Below are 12526 nucleotides of genomic sequence, written 5' to 3'. Positions count from 1 at the left end.
TATATCAGTAAATTAATCTTTAGAAAGATAATAACATTACCTGATACTTATATAGCATGCACTGCATGCCAGCTCTGTGATTACAGATTTACTGACTGCATCCTCACAACCACCCTATGAGACAGGTACTAATACTGTCATGCCCATTTTGCAGATGAAGAAACTGATACATGCAGAAAATAATTTGTACAAGGTCACAAAAGAGAAACTAGAAGAGCCAGTATTAGAACCCAGGCAATCTAGCAAGGTATGTGTCATTTGGGTGCCTGTAAGGAATTAAAGAAAAATATAGGGGCAGAGGCAAGGTGGAAGAGAGATGGTTGTGTTCATATTAGTATATTCTCCTTCTTCAGCCATGTCATTGTTCCTTAGCATTACCTAGTCATCTCAATGTCTAACCTGGGTCCTGGGAAAGGGGAAAACTCACTATTTTTAAATCTATTACATGTTTCATTTCACACTTTTCAAGTTAGCATTTGCTTTCCCTTGGGGTGATCCCATACACCCTGAAAAGCGGGGGTGGGGGAGGTGTCAGAGGCACCAAGTTGGTACAAAACTGTCAGCATCCTCCGAGAGATATTCCTGGTATTTAGAGAATCAGAAGCAGTTAAAGAAACCAGAAGTAATTAAATCAATGCTCATTTCATTAAACAATTCAAGGTGAACTGACTGACCTACCCCTAGTCATATATATTATCTAAGGGTAAAGAGAGTTACTCGATTCTCACACAGGAAACCAAGTTTCCTATATCCCAGTCTCAAGTTCTTCTGAGTAGAGATCGTAGCATCTCCCAAAATGTAAGAATTGCAAAATCTTTAAATCCAAGAATCATGATGATCAAGACCTTTTTAAATGAAAGCAAAAATAAAAACAGTATCACTGATCTGCTTATTTTACAAAGTAAGTTCAAACCCTTTCTGTAAATCAGAATGTGAACAAGTAAAAATACATTAGGGCCTATTAATGTCATCTCTGGGTACCTCATAATACCATGTATCTTATACATATTAATAGATGACTCTGTCCTAACATGTCTGGGCCTTATTCATATTGTATTTCTAATGGCAAGTTTTAACTGAACCCTTTAATAGTATGACTATGCCTATAAATAGAAGTTGGTCTAATAAATGAGACTCTTCTCATCAAAGTTTTAAGTAATGTAAAAACATTCATAAGAAAAAAAAACAACTTTTAATGGATTTGAGAGATGGATTATTTGTATACTGCTGTAAGCATATGATAATGGCACATACTATTTTGTAGTTTGCAATATTTTCACATATATTACCTTATTTAATTCTCAGATGGCTGTGAAGTACATACTACACCCATCTTAAAGATGAGGAAACAGAGGCTTAGAGAACTTTAGCAATTTATCAAAGACAGTGCACTTTGTAGTTAACACAACTCAGCTTCACATATAAGGCCTTTGACCTCTGCTAATTCTAACACTGCAGTGCAAACATTGTATGGGATATCTTAAAACTATCAAGATCACCAAAAGTCACCCATTAGTTTTATTCTCCAAAAGAAATACTAACTCTAAATAAAGTATGAATCATAGCTCAGATAGTTTTAGGTAAACCCAAAGCTATAAAGTCGGCAAACTCCGGGAGATAGTGAGGGACAGGGAGACCTGGTGTGCTGTAGTCCATGGAGTTGCAAAGAGTTGGACACGACTTATAACTAACTGAACACAATGACAAAGCTATATAGTTTGGATTTATAGCTATTAATCAATCAATCATCAGTAAATCCAAATTTTAGATCAAAATCAACCAAAGACCTAACTTTATTAATACTATAAAAAAAAAAACATGATTGATTGCTGGGTAATTCTTGAAGAACCCCTAGGTAGCAACCCGTTTTCTGTGGGGGCACTGCAAACACCGTGAAGGTATATATTGCTTCTAGAGGGGAGGAAAAAAGAGGCAAGAAGTATGTGTGGGTCCTGTGGAACTCATCTGTGCATAGACCTAAAAAGCACCTCCTCTGCACAAACTATGGGTGCTGAGACACTGGAGTAAAAATCTCATGAATCTCCTTTCAATTCTGTAAGCCATCATTTTGGATCACTTAGTTAACAGCTGAGCTGAAGTTTACAATTGTGATGTCCATAAAAAATGGGGTTATAAGGAACTTTCCTTGGTCCAGTGGCTCAGACTCTGAGCTCCCAATGCAGGAGCCCTGGGTTTGATCCCTGGTCAGGGAACTAGATCCCACATGCCACAACTAAGATCCCGTGCAGCGAAATAAATAAGTATTTTTTTAATGGGGTTATAAGAAGTGAATAATGTCAACAGCTGAAAAAGGTTTACCTATTTACAAAGTAAGAGTCATAAATATCTTACATGGTACATTTCCACTGACAAGGAGTGATGCAACTTTAATAGAAAGATCTGTTTTTCCGTGGTCCAGCATCAATTTATTCAGGCCACTGTGTACTTTGCACAGAAGAAATAAAGAAGAGAAGCACAGTGCTTACACTTAAGTTAATATTCCATTTAAGAAAAGACAAGATATACTTGGATTAAAAAGCAAGAAAAAGAAAAACAAACTCATATCAGCATATAATTAAGAATTATATAGTATGACCAGAGCATAGTTATTCTAGAAAATCAGCAAGAGAAAAGTGTCACATAGTGTCTCTTTACCTCAAATCATTCTATATATATGAATTGTACCTGCAAAATAATCTCAAAATTACACAGAATGTTTCAAGGGAGGTACACTACAGGTTCATTCTAACTTAAAACCTCAAGGACCCAAAATTAAATTTGGCTTTCTGTGACCTTACTTTCAAAGCACTAGGGCACTGGCTCCCAAATATGAAGCTATAACTGGTCAATAGCAATTAAAAAGTATATGGATACAGTAGGAAGTTTTTCATAAAATTGTTCAATTTGCCAAATTGTCTTTTCCTCTGAGAGTATATCTTGACTAACTTTAGGGGTCAAAATGTCTGTTTTTCATAAAAGGATAGTGATAAAAGTTGTCTGAGTTGGCAGTCCTATATAGATCCTCTCCCCCCCTTTTTATTTTACTGGAAACTCTTATATAAACGTGCTCCTTAAGCCTTTTGGAGAGAAAACCTTTCTGGGGAGAAGGGGGAAAGCACCTTGGACAAGTTCCCTGCTGCTGGAGATGTTTGCTTAACCCTCAGATGATATATCAAATATCCCCATCTAATTTTATGTAACTGGAGATTTTACTATCATGATCTTTGGGTTGCAAAAAGATAACCTCTACAGTCTCTCAGTATTTAAGTAAACATAAAACCCAACTGTTTATGGGCTTCCCTTGTGGTTCAGCTGGTAAAGAATCCACCTATAATGTGGGAGACCTGGGTTCGATCCCTGGGTTGGGAAGATCCTCTGGAGAAGGGAAAGGCTACCCACTCCAGTATTCTGGCCTGGAGAATTCAATGGACTGTATAGTCCACGGGGTCTCAAAGAGTCGGACATGACTGAGCAATTTTCAGTTTCACTTTCAACTGTTTATAACAATAAAAAATTTATTTGAGGGAAGAGGTGGGGTCTTTTTTTTAGGCTTTCATTTTTTGGAAGAAATTTGTAAGTCCTTTAGACAAGACCAGAAGCAACAATTCTGCTTGAAAAATCAGAATGTGATTTCTTAACACAGCAGTTGTCCAAGTATGGTCGCTGAACCAGCAGCATCAGCAGTACTGGGAACTGGTTAGAAATGTGAATTCTTAGGCACTATCCCAGACCTCCTAAATCAGAAACCCTGGAGGTGGAGCGCAGCAATCTGTTATAAAAAGTCCTCCGGTGGTTTTGATGCACATCAAAGTTTGAGAATAACTGCCCTAATGTAATGCAGTCCAACCACTATTCACCATTTGAATATTAAAATCCACTTAACTCAGATTATTAAATTCTTTCAGCTGAAACTCTTGGGTAATTTGTATGCATCCTCATTTAAAAATCATTCTCTCAAAATTATGAAATGGTAATTTTATTAAAACTATGCAGATTTATTCTTTGAAATTCTGTTTATAAACTATGGTAATTACAAATGATTCATTAATATTTCATACTTGGATCTGAGTGTCTTTTTGTGTTCATGTTTTCTAGAACCAACTGAAGAATTTTCAGAAAAGAAATATAATAGCACTACAGCAAAAGCTTAACTAATTCCATGCCTTCCAGACTTTTCAAAGAACCTGAATATGATTTAATGAGATATTAAAAATTACAAGTAACTCCCAAAATATTTCCTAGGCTCCATATGTATTCAATATACACCTTTATATGGGTATGATTTTATGATATTCCTAGGTCCTAAATCACCAAAACAGAGCTTTATATGTTTATTATGTTGAAATTACTAGGGTAAGAAAGCAGTCTAATTCATGGTAGGAACATTTTAAACAAAAAAGCTTGCTGGTTAAATTTAGGTTAGTCTAGAAATTCAATTTTAAAAATGTATTGTCCAACAACTTGAGTTGATAAAAATATTTTAGGATCTTCTTCAATAAATTAAAGCAACAACATCTGTCTAAGACCACCCCACCCACCCACTTTTCCTCTATGTTTAGGCCACAGAAGATGCTATATACATCCTTCCATCCACCTTATAAGAAAGCCTGTTACATCAAGCAGAATCAGGGATCTTGTGCATACCTGGACTCTCATAGCAATGCAAACTGAATTACAAGGGGGTACGTCATATTCCCAAATGAAGCTGGGAATAGCAGGGTAGATCATGGCTGATATAATCTCTCCATTTTATAACTTGTTGCAGATTATACTTTGAGATAAGGACACCTATGTTTGGTGGTGGTGGTTTAGTCACTAAGTCGTTTCCAACCCTTGTGACCTCATGGGCTGTGGCCCGCCAAGCTCCTCTGTTCATGGGATTTTCCAGGCAAGAAGAGTGGAGTGAGTTGCCATTTCCTTCTCCAGGGGATCTTTCCGGCTCAGGGATGAAACCTGGGTCTCCTGAATTACAGGCAGATTCTTTACCGACTGAGCCACCAGAGAAGCCCACACCTATGTTTACTGGCTAGCAAATACAAGTTTTCCTATGTTGTAGCAACTTACAAATAAATAATCTTCTATGAAAGGCCTAGCACTCTAGCCTCTACACAAACCCATTTCCCCTTTCAATGCCGTACCATAAATAGGTTAGAAAAGGCACCAGTGTCCACTGGGTGCTGTGAACTGTAGGGATCTCTGATGATTGACATCATTTTATTTACTTATTTATTTTTGACATCAATTTAGAAATCTGTCCAGAGCCAAAGGTCATGAGGATACTCACCATCCATCCCCAACCATTCCCCTATCCAGTGTCTTATTGAGCCTGACCCACCAGGCATTCAGCTAGGTACTAACACTTCAGTGACACTAAACAAGTACTGGCTTCTTGGTCTTCTAAACAATATGATGAAATTATAAATATTGAAGCATATATAGCAACTAAAAAAAAAGCTTTATGGAGGTGTAATTTACATATTGTAAAATCTACCCATTTAAAATGTATAAATTAATGATTTTCAGTATATTTACAGTTATGTAACCATCACAACAATCCAGTTTTAGAACATTTCCACCAGCAATAACTGTTATTACTCAAATTTTAATAAAAACTTGCTGAGAGCATATGCCTCTTTTTTTTTAAACTAGTATATGCTTCTTAAAAGAAAAAAATCCTTGTTCCTGCAATGTCCTAAACATCCCACTGGCTTTCACACAGCAGATTGTGGCCTGACTTTTGCTGATTCTGCTCGATACTATATGGGTATAATAGAGACACCTATTACTTGGCTTAAGTGGAGAGGCAGAATCTCAGTTTCAGAGCTGCCTCTTTCCACAATGGAGAACAACCTTCAAAAGCTGTGGTTCTCAACTCCAGCTGCACCCTCCAGTGACCTGAGGAGCTTTACCACATAGTGATACCCAGTCACCACCACCCCTGAACCCCAGATTTTTATTTAATTAGTCTAAGTTTCAGCCTGAATTTTTTAAGAGGTTTTTTTCATCAGGATTTTAAACGATATCCTCAGGTGCTTTAATTCGCAGCCAAGATTGACAACAACTATACTAAAAAAGGTAGGATTCAACCACATACTCATTTGGGTATTTGGAGATAACAGATATGGCTTTTTGATGCTCAGTTACATTTCTTTTCACATTGTTGTTGTAATAATGAAAAGTAACCCTGCTGCTGCTAAGTCACTTCGTGTCCGACTCTGTGCGACCCCATGGATGGCAGCCCCCCAGGCTCCCCCGTCCCTGGGATTCTCCAGGCAAGAACACTGGAGTGGGTTGCCATTTCCTTCTCCAATAAAAGTAACCCTAGCAAGAGACTAACAGCAGCCCCTGGATGCTGGAAGCTGGAGAATGCAGCCCTTTCCCTTGCAGGCTCTCAGCTGTCTCAGAAAGTCCACTCACTATTTTGCAATTTCCTCTCTTCATTTTTTGGAAAGGACTGTGCCATTCCTTAAAATGTGTCATCCCACCGCACAGCATACTTTGTTCCTGTTATTTCATAATATTCAAATTTCAGAGTGTTCCAGTAAGAGTGTCTCTTCTGTCTGACTAGGGGCTTCTTTCCTCAATTCTTCAGGCATCATAGGTTCCACTGACCTGAGCAGACAAGGGTTTCCAGGTGGACCAATTATCAAGCTTTAATGTGGGCAGGATCACCTGAGGATCTTGCTACAATGCACATTCTGATTCTCTACGTCTGGAGGAGACTTGAGAGCCTGCCTTTCTCCCAAGCCCCCAGGTGATACACATGGTCCTAGTTCACCGGCCAGACTTGGACTAGCATGGCTCTAGAGTTTCTCTACCTTTTCTTTTGATCTTAATTACAGGTGATACAGGCTAAATAAATGAGAAGACTATGGCATTTATAGAAAGTTTTGTTTATGTGGTGTCAAGGAGAAAGAATAGGCCTAGGCTTCTGAAATCATCTTGTTATTATGAATTTCAGTTTCCTTTGTTAAAACAAAAGAGTTGTACTTGACTCTGCAGTCCTTTCTAACCTAAAATTCTTTTGTTTCTAAGACTAATAGCTATATAATAATGGGAATTGCTAGCTTATATTTAACACTATGACACTTCAAATTTGTGAGCTTTATTTAACAGTATGATTTAAGTAGTACATAGGTTCCTTGAAATTTCAAGGTCACAGTTTTCCTGAGTGGACCTTTGACTTGATGTATGCATTTAATCCCTGAAGTATGTTGTTGTTGTTTAGTTGCCAAGTAATGTCCGACTCTTTGCGACTCCATGGACTGTAGCACACCAGGCTTCCCTTTCCCTCATCACCTCCTGGAGGTTGGCCAAGTTCATGTCCATTGAATCGGTGATGCCATCCAACCATCTCATCCTCTGTCGTCCTCTTCTCCTTCTTCCTTCAGTCTTTCCCAGCATCAGGCTCTTTTCCAGGGAGTCAGTTGTTCACATCAGGTAGCCAAAGTACTGGAGCTTCAGCATCAGTCCTTCCAATGAGTATTCAGGGTTGATTTCCTTTAGGATTGACTGGTTTGATCTCCTTGCTATCCAAGGGACTCTCAAGAGTCTTCTCTAGCACCACAGTTCAAGAGCATCAATTCTCGGTGCTCAGCCTTCTTTATGGTCCAACTCTCACATCGATACATGATTACTGGAAAAACCACAGCCTTGACTATACAGACCTTTGTTGGCAAGGTGATGTCTTTGCTTTTTAATACACTGTTTAGGTTTGTCATAGCTTTCCTTCCAAGAAGCAATTGTCTTCTAATTTCTGGCTGCGGTCACCATCCAGTGATTTTAGAGCCCAAGAAGAAATTTGTCACTGTTTCCACCTGAAGTATATTATCAAGCTAAGAGAATTCTATTACACTCAGATACATCACCTCCTAAGATTTTCAATTTAGTGGCATTTCCTTGATATTCCTCTGGCTGAATGGCAGCTCTTGTGCTATATTAATTTTATAAAACAGAACCACATTTGCTTCACAAACATCTAGAACATTAATTGTTGGATGGTAATAACTCTGAGAGGACCGTTGTTCTCAGAGATCTTGATGACTTTCAAAGCCTGCTGATTTGGATGTGTTACCAAGAAAAGGTAATCCCCTGGGACCAGGCAATGAGGTTGGTATATTTTTTACTTTGCAGGCTACACTGAACCTTTCTTCTTCTGTCCTGCAAACCCCAAGCTCCTTTGAAGCTCATGGCAAAATTAAACATCCTCTCCCTATGCTCACTGCTATCATCTACTGATTTCTGGCTTATTCATTATTACTAGTGACTTTGGCCCCCAATACTAACAGTATTCCTCTCTACCCCAGCAGTTGTCATGTCCAACCACTTCATCCTTCAAATGGATGAACCATTCAATCTCATGGCTTCATTCCCTTCATCTAAGGCAATGAATCTTTGCCTCCACCTCACCTCAGATATCTCCAAGCACTATCTCTTGGCCTTCCAATAATTTAGTCAAATACTCATACTGATAATTCCAGATAGGAAGAGAAATCTGATCTGTTTACTATATTCTCACTCTACTAGTTTCTTTATCCATCCTAGATTTCACAGTGTGTATTTATCATTACTCACTTAAAAAGATGGACTCTTGTTACACACTAAATGTTTATTACCCTACCCAAACTATTTATATGTTGAAATCCTAACTCCCAATGTGAGAGTGTTAGTATGCACAGCCTTTGGGAGGGGATTAGGTCACAAGGGTGGAACCCTTATCAACAGGATAAAATAGAGCCCAGAGAGCTCTCTTTTCCCATCTGCCATATGAGGTCACAGAGAGAAGTCTATGAACCAGGAAGTGGGCCCCTACCAGATTGAATCTTCCGGTGTCCTGATCTGGGACTTGCCAGCCTCCAGAACTGGGAGAAATAAATGTCTGTGGTTTAAGCTACTCAGGCAGTGGTAGTCTGTTATAGTTCCTTTCCATCACATCCACTTGTCAAATCTCTAGTTGTGGAAGAACCCAGCTACCCATTTTTACTGTTATCTGTACTCAAGTTGGTGAAAGCTACTAAAGAAAAATCTGAAAACTCAGCTCACCTTAAATTCACCATTATCAATCTCACCTATCAAAGGACAGTCTGTCCATTTCTGGCCTGGACACCATCCCTTTTCTCCTTCCAAGCAGCTTTTGTTATGATCTCCTCAGAGACATCTCAACAGGTTCAATGAAATTAAACAGCTTTTTCTACTCAGATCTATTCACATTCATCCAAATTTTCTCCTCTCAGTAAATGATATCATTACCCACCATTTGGGCTTCCCTGGTAGCTGAGGTGGTAAAGAATCCTCCTGCAAAGCAGGATACGTGGGTTTGATCCCTGGGTCAGGAACATCCCCTAGAGAAGGGAATGGCTACCCACTCTAGTATCCTTGCCTGGAAAACCCCATGGACAGAGGAGCCTGGCAGGTTACAGTCCATGGGGTTGGAAAGAGCCAGACCACACTGAGCAACTAAGCACACACACCCATCCTTTGGTCAAGCCAGAAACCTAGAAGTGAACTTCAGGTCCTTGCTTTCCCTCACCCCTAACGTAAAACCCAACACCAGCTTCTGTTTTCCAAAGTATTTCTTAAAAATCTCTCTCCAATGACACCAGCTTAATCCAAGTCTCTCTCATCTTTCACCTGAACTCTGCAGACATTTTCTAATGGGTGTCTCTTATTTCTTCGCTTCTTTCCAAACCATTCTCCAGGTAGCAGCTAAGATTGTCTTAAAATGTAGATCAGATGATATCTTTCACCTCCTTAAAAATCAATGGCCTCGTGTTGCATTTTGAACTACAGTCACCTTCCTGACCTACAGGTTTCCCAGGTGGCGGGGGTAGTGGTAAAGAATCTGCCTGCCAATTCAGGAGACATGGGTTCAGTCCCTGGGTCAGGAAGATCCCCTGGAGAAGAAAATGGCAATCCACTCCACTATTCTTGCCTGGAAAATTCCATGGACAGAGGAGTCTGACAGGCTATAGTCTATGGGGCCACAAAGAGTTGGACACAACTCAGCCCTCACTCACACACCTTTCTGACCTAAATGAACCTGACCTGAAGGCTCTGAATGGACTAGCTAGCCCCAGTATAACTCTTCAATATCATCCTGTATGACTGTTCCTCCCTATGTTCCAGTCTCAGAACCCTTTTCTTGAAGTAGAAAGGACCAATCACTTTCCCATCCTATGAACAGGCTATCGTATCTCTTCAGTGAAATGATTCACTCCAATTTCGTTTTGTTTGAGCCCCTGTTAAGTTTCCTTTCTTATGGAATTATTCTTTACTCATTACTATTTTCCTGGCCGGAAAATCAGCTCCCTGAGGGTAGAACCATGTTTGTCTTGTCCATCACTCCCTCCACAGTCTCTGACACATAGTACATAAGAACACGATAAATATTCTTCCTTGTCAAATGCATCCAAAAATGTCATGGACAAAAGAGATGTAATAGGTCTCCAGATAAGATCCCTCATTTTGCTGATGAAGGCAGCAAGCCCACAGACCCAAAGGGGGTGATATATCAATGTCATAGTTAAGTCAATGTCATGGTTACTGACTGAACACAGAATAAATGCATCTCCCGGATGCCCTGAATGTGTTCTTCACTGAAACTGCAGTACTAAAATATAATTATGCTCACTCACTATAAGTCTGTTTTCCATGTCACTAGATAATAAAAAGTGACCTGGATATATAGCCTTTCATTTCCTTTCTGAACAATTTGTTCAATTCATTATTACTGATATTGTCTCACTCCCTCAACAGCTCTCCATCCCCGACCCCCTCACACATCCCCACCCCCAGTCTGACTAGCTAAGACAAAGAAACTGTAGCCTTTCAAATTATGTTTCTAAATATCCTGCAAAATCTCTAGGATGGGTATTTTTCTTCTGAAGAGACAAAGAGAGACAGCTGCAGACTAAAAAACAATAGAGACTTAAAGAAAAAATAAATAAATGGAGATCAACACGGCGAAGAAATAATATAGGTGAAAAAAGTGTGTGGGTGTGGCGGGGATGTGGTTTGCAGAGAACTAAAAAGGTTCCCAGCGCGGGGGTTGTTAGCAGGACTAGAATCCAATCAAAGTCAAGAGAGTGGGGGTGGGGCAGGAGTTGAAATTCTACTTCTCCCACTTTCAAGGTGATGAGTGATAATTAACCATGACCCGGAATAAGTTTTTCTATCTAAAAAATGCACTGCCTGAGGAGCAAAAACTGACACCAATCCTTCTCCAAGGCAGTAAGGAAGATAACAATTGGAAATCTCTCGACAAAAATTCTCTTTATCTCTCTGCTCTATTTTAAGAGCGAGATTTTTAGGCCATAATTTTCAACAAGTTTTGGCTGTGGATGAATACAGGGCTTAGATAATTTAGGTCACTCAAAGAAGAGGCCAATTACTTTCTAACACATAATGGCCTGAACACACCACGGCCACATCATTGGGTAATAAACAAAATGACTACTAGAAAGATATACACGTTCGCAAAGCAGCGCTGCCGGATCTTCAGTGAAACACGCTGCATGAACCTAAAGTGGCTAGAAGAGTATCAGGCAGGCGAAGGTAACCTGTCCGTCCTTTCCCTTCGTTCCCTTGGGCCACATCCTACCTGGGACAGTGTCTCTCCGGGCCTTCTTTCTCTTGGGCCCAACCAACCCCAGGACTTTCTGGGAGCTCGGGGAAGTAGGGGACGGAATCCGTGGAACAGACTCCCTCTCCACTCCCTGCCTCAAGGTACCAGGCGATCAGGAACCCCAGAAGCTCAGAGCGGACGCCGCAGAATCCTGGGAAAGAGGCATGCAGCGCTTGGCACCGACCGCATCTTGACCCCCAACTCTGCAGCCGCCACCGCGTCTAGCTCTCTCCCCGAAAGACTCACCTCCGCGCCCTCCGCGCCGGGCAGGGGCGGGCCTCGCAGCTCTCGCCAGCAGTGCCGATTCCCCGGGGGCCTCCCCGGGCTCTAGGGCCTAGGGACCGTGCCTCCGGCTGGCGGCTGGCAGGGTGGCTGCAGCTGCGGTCGCGCTCGGGCAGCGGTCGCGCTCGGGCAGCTTCCCCGCCTCCCCAAGCTGGATCGCGCAGGGCTGGGGAGCACGGGGAGGAGGGAGGGAGGGAGAGAGAAGGGAGGGAGGCGCGCGGAGGCCGGCCTCGCAAGACCCACCGCTAGGGGCTGCGCGCAGGGAGCGCGCAGAGCGCGGAGCCGGACCGGGGACGCCTAGCGGGCTAGGCGGGAGAGTTGAGGCGGCGGGGGAGGAGTCGGAGAGCTGGGAGAGGGTGAGGGGAAGATCTGGGGAGAACCCGGGAGTACGAGGGCCATCAAGAAGTGCAAGCAGAGCGGCGGGGAGTGCTGGCTGTACGGCTCCAGCTTGGCCCTTCCCCCGCCCTCTGCACCTCCTGGGAGCCGCTGAGTATCCACCCGTGGCCTGAGCCTCCCTGCAGGGCTCCGCCAGGATTCATTTTGAAGCCGCTTAGAACAGTCGAGCCCACTTTTCTCCTCCATTGCCTGTGTGCTGTACAGCCGCCTTTTCCAGTCTAGACT

At 41.6% G+C, this 12526-nt stretch overlaps 1 protein-coding gene across 2 annotated transcripts in view; it reads right to left on the bottom strand.

Moving 5' to 3' along the window:
- The window catches only part of STEAP2 (STEAP2 metalloreductase), a 28153-nt gene extending 16146 nt beyond the window's left edge, over positions 1-12007 (bottom strand). The window contains exon 1 of one of the 2 annotated variants that reach the window (XM_043463411.1): positions 11870-12007. The gene's annotated coding sequence lies outside the window, so the exon portion shown is untranslated. Of the gene's footprint in view, positions 1-11599; positions 11833-11869 lie in introns of those variants that run through there. The other variant, XM_043463413.1, reaches the window with a different exon arrangement.
- Between the last annotated feature and the right edge of the window lie 519 nt (positions 12008-12526).

The sequence above is a fragment of the Cervus canadensis genome, chromosome 3, assembly GCF_019320065.1.
Source record: "Cervus canadensis isolate Bull #8, Minnesota chromosome 3, ASM1932006v1, whole genome shotgun sequence".
In the NCBI taxonomy this organism is placed as follows: Eukaryota; Metazoa; Chordata; class Mammalia; order Artiodactyla; family Cervidae; genus Cervus; species Cervus canadensis.
This window is presented reverse-complemented; position numbering and strand designations above follow the sequence as displayed.